Source organism: Trachypithecus francoisi, unplaced genomic scaffold, assembly GCF_009764315.1.
Source record: "Trachypithecus francoisi isolate TF-2019V2 unplaced genomic scaffold, Tfra_2.0 Lachesis_group16, whole genome shotgun sequence".
Classification (NCBI taxonomy): domain Eukaryota; kingdom Metazoa; phylum Chordata; class Mammalia; order Primates; family Cercopithecidae; genus Trachypithecus; species Trachypithecus francoisi.
The window spans coordinates 78318537-78327584 of record NW_022681461.1 but is presented as its reverse complement, the minus strand read 5'-3'; the positions used below and the strand labels follow the sequence as shown (position 1 = coordinate 78327584).

General features: G+C 41.9%; 1 long non-coding RNA gene across 1 annotated transcript in view; it reads left to right on the top strand.

Moving 5' to 3' along the window:
- Positions 1–2933: 2933 nt before the first annotated feature.
- LOC117098870 overlaps positions 2934–9048 on the top strand; it is a 29604-nt gene continuing 23489 nt past the window's right edge. Inside the window, exon 1 of the long non-coding RNA XR_004443623.1 lies at positions 2934–3144. This is a non-coding gene — a long non-coding RNA (uncharacterized LOC117098870). The remainder of the gene's footprint in view (positions 3145–9048) is intronic.

Genomic DNA, 9048 nt, shown 5'->3' with positions numbered 1-9048 from the left:
TAAGTCCATTGTCAATTATTATTATTATTATTTTTTTTTTTGAGACAAAGTCTGGCTCTGTCGCTCAGGCTGGAGTGCAGTGGCGCGATCTCGGCTCACTGCAAGTTCCGCCTCCCAGGTTCACGCCATTCTCCTGCCTCAGCCTCTCAAGTAGCTGGGACTACAGGCGCCCGCCACCACGCCTGGCCAATTTTTTGTATTTTTAGTAGAAATGGGGTTTCACCGTGTTTGCCAGGATGGTCTCGATCTCCTGACCTTGTGATCCACCCGCCTCGGCCTCCCAAAGTGCTGGGATTACAGGCATGAACCACCGCGCCTGGCCATCTTATTGCTAAATAGACAAGGCATGCAGCCGAGGAGGTTCATTTGACCCAGGTCATCTTGTACGAAAGTCCATACTTCGCACTTTTGCTGGCACTGCTTTTGTTATGTAATCAAATCATGCTCCTCTTGAGCAGCTGGAATTTCCTTTAATCTGACAGACATTATGAATCACACATCCCTGATAAGTGTTTCCTACTGTGGAAAACTCAAGTTAATTTGTGTCCCAACTTCCTGCTCTACCTTGCTGAGAATCAGTCTTCCTCTGACTTCATGCAACTATTCTAACTTAATTTTGCCATTCCCATTACTTTCTAAGACTATTTTCATTGTGTTGTATTGCAGATTTTTTAAATAGCTACTTCAAGTTTTTTTGGGGAGTGGGATGTGGTAAACATAAATGTATATAAAGGGTTCTATTAATTCTGTGGAAATGAAAATGAGGAAAAGAAAGAATGAATCTTCACCTCCCTCAGCAAATACTTGAATTCCTACATTCTTAGGAAATACTACAAGAAAGAATGAAAGGTTTTCGGAGAAGACGGACGGTTACTTTTATCACATGCACAATTTGAGGTCCTCTGGAAACAGAGCTGTCCAACACTGAATTGGTTATGTAAGTAAGGAGCTCAGGAGTGAGGTAGATTCTGGAGAGAAAGTTTAGAAGTCATCACCCCAGTTGTTGAAGCCAGTGGAGGAAAGAGCCAGTTCTTTAAGAGTGGTGGCCTAGCCTCAGACGACAGCAATAGAAAGAGAAAAGATGTATGATCCTTTAACAACGCAGAAATTATCCCATGACTGATGGCATACACATGTACACTACCCATTCATCCATGCAGCTCACAAGTGAATTATATAACACCACATTGACACCTAATTTTGAAGCATATGAATAGACATGAAGTGCCAATTTACACTCAGCATTAGAAATTCTTTCCGGGATATGTAGTTTTTATAGATTCACTTTCTTTTCTTATTGAGTTTATAAATCATTTATTTCCCTGTGGTTTGAAAACAAACATGCAACATTATTTGGAGAAGTGATGGTCTGCTATAAAAGTTAGATGGTCAGTACTAATGGGGAAATTTTGATTGCTTCAGGGTTGTTCTTTTCCATGCCTGGCACATGCAAGATGAAGCTAATTTGTATTATGAAATATAATGCGTTCTCTTTTTATTTTATTGAAATGCTTTAAAACTTAAGATCAGAGCTGGCGTAAGACTATTTTCCAAGTAAAACACCATCAAGTACAAATATTACCAAGAACCTCCAAGTTCCTTGTTAAGTGGCCTATACATTTACATGAAAAGGGATTTTTAAAAGTTTCCTCTATTCCTTACTCCCCACTCCCTCACTCAGTGCTGGTTAATTAACCAATCATAAAGAAAAAGATGAAAGTATGTGAACCTCAAATCCTTGTGTTCTGGAAAAAAAATATAGTCACAGAATAATGAAAATAAATTTCAACTAATGAGAACCAGGAGCAGTGACCACTGGAAATAGTGAAAACAGTTGGATCAAACAGGTAAAAACTTCCCAGAAAATTAGCAGTGTGTTGGTCTGGCTTTGCTTCTGTGTCTCCTTAAGGCCTGTGTCTTGGTTGGATGAATATTGGTGGGTGCAGTGGGGAGCTCTTTTCTTCAAAGCACATGGTTTAAATGTTCTTTCAACTTTGTTGGCTAACAGGTTGTTTAATATCCCTGTTCACCTGGCTTCCATCTCTTTGCATACATACTGAAAGTCCCTGCCTTCTGCTGCAGTCCACCATCTTGAAACAGCCTGTCCCTTATTCAGCCAGCATAGACACTCCATCCTCCCTGATACTGCATAGCAGGGAGATGAGGTTTAGAGTTGTATGACTTGCTTGACTTGAAAGTGGAACTGGATTTGTTCCATTTTAAATGCTGCTTGTGGCAGTCTATGGCAGGCAAAACTTTTGTCCTCTTTCTAGGTATTAGGGTGGGATAAATTTGCCAGCTTTCTTTGCAGTTAGGTTGGGGCTTGCGCTGAAGTTCTTGCCAATGGAATGTGCACAGAAATGGTGTCCATTAGTGGTTCTCACGCTATAATGTGTATAATGAGTCATCCCACCACTCAGGGATCTTGTTGAAATGCAGATTCTGATTCAATAGGTCTTGGGTGAGGCCCATGATTCTGCATTTCAATAACCTCTTAGTTAATACCAGTGCTGCTGGTTTTATGGACAACACTTCAAGTAGTAAGAACATACAACAATTCCAACCTGGCCATGAAATATCATGTGCAGTCTTCCATAATTTCTCAACCTTATCTGTACAGCTACAAGCAAAGGACTTGGAATGGCAGAGTGCTTCCCTCAATGGATGGAAGGAGACTGGATCCCTGTGTCACTGACTGGAAGAGCTCTGCTAAGCACAGCTGCTAGCTCATGAAAGACTGTGAGGAGAGTAAGAGGTAACATTTTATTGTGTTAAGTCATTAATGTCAGGGTTTACTTGTTACTATAGCGTGGCTTCCTCTAACAATTCCTTTTATCAACTGCCTTGTCTGAGTCTTTCCTTGACTCATGATTTTGAGTTAACTTAGTAAACTTACCAAAGACCGAGTTTGCACCAAGAATAATTATAGGTGCTGGACAATATAAAAAGATGAAGAAGGTGGAGTCATTTTTCCTAAGGAGCTAGGAGAGGAGATAAGAAATGGGATCAAATAATGAACAACAAGTTTCAAAGGGATCAGAATCCAGTGAGACCTGCTGCCTGAGCTCTTAGGAGAGAAACGGAAATCCTAGTTGTGGACATCAGGCTTTCTAGAAGTGGTTGTACCAACATCAGCCTTGAAAGGTGAGTAGAGTTTGAATTTATAATGATTAGGATAAGAGCACATTGGAGGAGTTAAAGTCAGGAAATGGCAGGAAGGTACACAGGAAATGTGGGACTTGCCATTGGGATCCAGTATAGGGTGCAGATTTGGAGTCACGGTATATCCAACAGAAATGAAGGTCAAGGTTGTATCATAGAATACTCTGAATGGCAATTTGAGGAGCTTGGATTTATCCTGAGAATAGAAGGGAACTCTTGGGTTTCAATAGGAGTGTGATCTCACTGGATATAATGAGGAGGGGTATGTGGCTCTGGTACCACACTGTCCCTACTCCCAGGGTCTGTTCAGGTATAAGATACTGAGATCCAGCAAACTAACACAGGAACAGGAAACCAAATGCCGCATGTTCTCACTCATAAATGGGAGCTGAACAATGAGAACACATGGACACAGGGAGGGGAACATCACACACTGGGGCCTGTAAGGAAGTTGGGGGAAAGAGGAGGGGGAACATTAGAACAAATACCTAATGCAAGCAGAGCTTAAAACCTAGATGACTGGTTGATAGGTGCAGCAAAGCACCATGGCACATATATACCTAGGTAACAAACCTGCATGTTTAGCACATGTATCCCAGAACTTAAAGTTAAGAAAAAAAAAAAAAAGAGGCTGAGGTCTGAGCATAAAGATGAAAAAGACAAGGAAATTTGACAACACTGGGAGAAAGACAGAGAAGCACCTCCCCATTCTACTCCACCCCCTTTCAGAAACCTGGGTGCCACATCTCTGAGATGTTGTGTCTTGACACGTAACCATTGTGTCTCAGTTACATGTAACGAGGTCAGCAAGCCATGGAGTTAGGTCTCAGACACCTGGCTTCTTGCTCCAAGCTCACTGTGTTTCCACTTGAGTACAAGGTTGTCACCAGTGTCATAGGTGCCCTCTAAAGTTGTTCTCGGTGAGCTGGATCTAAGTACAGCATAATTCACATCTTGCAATGTGACCACCTTTGCAAATTTAACTTCAATAGTTTTGAGTCACCCAGTTGGGAAATTTATTGGAACTCTATTTCACTATGACTTGCCAACATCAAGTTTAAGACACACTTTAATAAGACATTGACTACTCTAGGGGGGTGGAGCAAGAGCAAGATGGCCGAATAGGAACAGCTCCAGTCTCCAACTCCCAGCGCGAGCGACACAGAAGACCGGTGATTTCTGCATTTTCAACTGAGGTACTGGGGTCATCTCACTGGGGAGTGCTGGACAATTAGTGCTGGTCAGCTGCTGCAGCCCGACCAGCGAGAGCTGAAGCAGGGTGAGGCATTGCCTCACCTGGGAAGTGCAAGGGGGAAAGGAATCCCTTTTCCTAGCCAGGGGAACTGAGACACACAACACCTGGAAAATCAGGTAATTCCCACCCCAATACTGTGCTTTAAGCAAACGGGCACACCAGGAGATTATACCCACACCTGGCCGGGAGGGTCCCACGGCCACGGAGCCTCCCTCATTGCTAGCACAACAGTCTGTGATCTAACCGAAACAGCAGCAGCGAGGCTGGGGGAGGGGCGCCCGTCATTGCTGAGGCTTAAGTAGGTAAACAAAGCTGCTGGGAAGCTCGAACTGGGTGGAGCTCACAGCAGCTCAAGGAAACCTGCCTGTCTCTTTAGACTCCACCTCTGGGGACAGGGCATAGCTAAACAACAAAAGGGGAAGCAGCAGAGGCCTGTGCAGACACGAACGACTCTGTCTGACAGCTTTGAAGAGAGCAGTGGATCTCCCAACACAAAGGTTGAGATCTGAGAACGGACAGACTGCCTGCTCAAGTGGGTCCCTGACCCCTGAGTAGTCTAACTGGGAGACATCCCCCACTAGGGGCAGTCTGACACCCCACACCTCACAGGGTGGAGTACACCCCTGAGAGGAAGCTTCCAAAGGAAGAATCAGACAGGTACACTCGCTGTTCAGCAATATTCTATCTTCTGCAGCCTCTGCTGCTGATACCCAGGCAAACAGGGTCTGGAGTGGACCTCAAGCAATCTCCAACAGACCTACAGCTGAGGGTCCTGATTATTAGAAGGAAAACTATCAAACAGGGAGAACACCTATACCAAAACCCCATCAGTACGTCACCATCATCAAAGACCAGAGGCAGATAAAACCATGAAGATGGGGAAGAAGCAGGGCAGAAAAGCTGGAAATTCAAGAAATAAGAGCGCATCTCCCCCTGCAAAGGAGCGCAGCTCATCGCCAGCAACGGATCAAAGCTGGTCAGAGAATGACTTTGACGAAATGAGAGAAGAAGCCTTCAGTCCATCAAACTTCTCAGAGGTAAAGGAGGAATTACATACCCAGCGCAAAGAAACTAAAAATCTTGAAAAAAGAGTGGAAGAATTGATAGCTAGAATAATTAATGCAGAGAAGGTCATAAACGAAATGACAGAGATGAAAACCATGACACGAGAAATACGTGACAAATCCACAAGCTTCAGTAACCGACTCGATCAATTGGAAGAAAGAGTATCAGCGATTGAGGATCAAATGGATGAAATGAAGCGAGAAGAGAAACCAAAAGAAAAAAGAAGAAAAAGAAATGAACAAAGCCTGCAAGAAGTATGGGATTATGTAAAAAGACCAAATCTATGTCTGATTGGGGTGCCTGAAAGTGAGGGGGAAAATGGAACCAAGTTGGAAAACACTCTTCAGGATATCATCCAGGAGAACTTCCCCAACCTAGGAGGGCAAGCCAACATTCAAATTCAGGAAATACAGAGAACACCACAAAGATACTCCTCGAGAAGAGCAACTCCAAGACACATAATTGCCAGATTCACCATAGTTGAAATGAAGGAAAAAATCTTAAGGGCAGCCAGAGAGAAAGATTGGGTTACCCACAAAGGGAAGCCCATCAGACTAACAGCAGACCTCTCGGCAGAAACTCTACAAGCCAGAAGAGAGTGGGGGCCAATATTCAACGTTCTTAAAGAAAAGAATTTTAAACCCAGAATTTCATATCCAGCCAAACTAAGTTTCATCAGTGAAGGAGAAAGAAAATCCTTTACAGATAAGCAAATGCTTAGAGATTTTGTCACCACCAGGCCTGCCTTACAAGAGAACCTGAAGGAAGCCCTAAACATGGAAAGGAACAACCGGTACCAGCCATTGCAAAAACATGCCAAAATGTAAAGACCATCCAGGCTAGGAAGAAACTGCATCAACTAACGAGCAAAATAACCAGTTAATATCATAATGGCAGGATCAAGTTCACACATAACAATATTAACCTTAAATGTAAATGGACTAAATGCTCCAATTAAAAGACACAGACTGGCAAACTGGATAAAGAGTCAAGACCCATCAGTCTGCTGTATTCAGGAGACCCATCTCACATGCAGAGACATATATAGGCTCAAAATAAAGGGATGGAGGAAGATCTACCAAGCAAATGGAGAACAAAAAAAAGCAGGGGTTGCAATCCTAGTCTCTGATAAAATAGACTTTAAACCATCAAAGATCAAAAGAGACAAAGAAGGCCATTACATAATGGTAAAGGGATCAATTCAACAGGAAGAGCTAACTATCCTAAATATATATGCACCCAATACAGGAGCACCCAAATTGATAAAGCAAGTCCTTAGAGACTTACAAAGAGACTTAGACTCCCATACAATAATAATGGGAGACTTCAACACTCCACTGTCAACATTAGACAGATCAACGAGACAGAAAGTTAACAAGGATATCCAGGAATTGAACTCATCTCTGCACCAAGCAGACCTAATAGACATCTATAGAACTCTCCACCCCAAATCAACAGAATATACATTCTTCTCAGCACCACATTACACTTATTCCAAAATTGACCACATAATTGGAAGTAAAACACTCCTTAGCAAATGTAAAAGAACAGAAATTATAACAAACTGTCTCTCAGACCACAGTGCAATCAAACTAGAGCTCAGGACTAAGAAACTCAATCCAAACCGCTCAACTACATGGAAACTGAACAACCTGCTCCTGAATGACTACTGGGTACATAAGGAAATGAAAGCAGAAATAAAGATGTTCTTTGAAACCAATGAAAACAAAGATACAACATACCAGAATCTCTGGGACACATTTAAAGCAGTGTGTAGAGGGAAATTTATAGCACTAAATGCCCACAAGAGAAAGCTGGAAAGATCTAAAATTGACATTCTAACATCACAATTAAAAGAACTGGAGAAGCAAGAGCAAACACCTTCAAAAGCTAGCAGAAGGCAAGAAATAACTAAGATCAGAGCAGAACTGAAGGAGATAGAGACACAAAATCCCTCCAAAAAATCAATGAATCCAGGAGTTGGTTTTTTGAAAATGTCAACAAAATTGACAGACCGCTAGCAAGACTAATAAAGAAGAAAAGAGAGAAGAATCAAATAGACGCAATAAAAAATGATAAAGGGGATATCACCACGGACCCCACAGAAATACAAACTACCATCAGAGAATACTATAAACACCTCTACACAAATCAACTAGAAAATCTAGAAGAAATGGATAATTTCCTGGACACTTACACTCTCCCAAGACTAAACCAGGAAGAAGTTGAATCCCTGAATAGACCAATAGCAGGCTCTGAAATTGAGGCAATAATTAATAGCCTACCCACCAAAAAAGTCCAGGACCAGATGGATTCACAGCTGAATTCTACCAGAGGTACAAGGAGGAGCTGGTACCATTCCTTCTGAAACTATTCCAATCAATTGAAAAAGAGGGAATCCTCCCTAACTCATTTTATGAGGCCAACATCATCCTGATACCAAAGCCTGGCAGAGACACAACAAAAAAGAGAATTTTAGACCAATATCCCTGATGAACATCGATGCAAAAATCCTCAATAAAATACTGGCAAACGGATTCAGCAGCACATCAAAAAGCTTATCCACCATGATCAAGTGGGCTTCATCCCTGGGATGCAAGGCTGGTTCAACATTCGCAAATCAATAAATGTAATCCAGCATATAAACAGAACCAAAGACAAGAACCACATGATTATCTCAATAGATGCAGAAAAGGCTTTTGACAAAATTCAACAGCCCTTCAAGCTAAAAACGCTCAATAAATTCGGTATTGATGGAACGTACCTCAAAATAATAAGAGCTATTTATGACAAACCCACAGCCAATATCATATTGAATGGGCAAAAACTGGAAAAATTCCCTTTGAAAACTGGCACAAGACAGGGATGCCCTCTCTCACCACTCCTATTCAACATAGTGTTGGAAGTTCTGGCTAGGGCAATCAGGCAAGAGAAAGAAATCAAGGGTATCCAGTTAGGAAAAGAAGAAGTCAAATTGTCCCTGTTTGCAGATGACATGATTGTATATTAGAAAACCCCATTGTCTCAGCCCAAAATCTCCTTAAGCTGATAAGCAACTTCAGCAAAGTCTCAGGATACAAAATTAATGTGCAAAAATCACAAGCATTCTTATACACCAGTAACAGACAAACAGAGAGCCAAATCATGAATGAACTTCCATTCACAGTTGCTTCAAAGAGAATAAAATACCTAGGAATCCAACTTACAAGGGATGTAAAGGACCTCTGCAAGGAGAACTACAAACCACTGCTCAGTGAAATAAAAGAGGACACTAACAAATGGAAGAACATACCATGCTCATGGATAGGAAGAATCAATATCGTGAAAATGGCCATACTGCCCAAGGTTATTTATAGATTCAACGCCATCCCCATCAAGCTACCAATGAGTTTCTTCACAGAATTGGGAAAAACGGCTTTAAAGTTCATATGGAACCAAAAAAGAGCCCGCATTGCCAAGACAATCCTAAGTCATAAGAACAAAGCTGGAGGCATCATGCTACCTGACTTCAAACTATACTACAAGGCTACAGTAACCAAAACAGCATGATACTGGTACCAAAACAG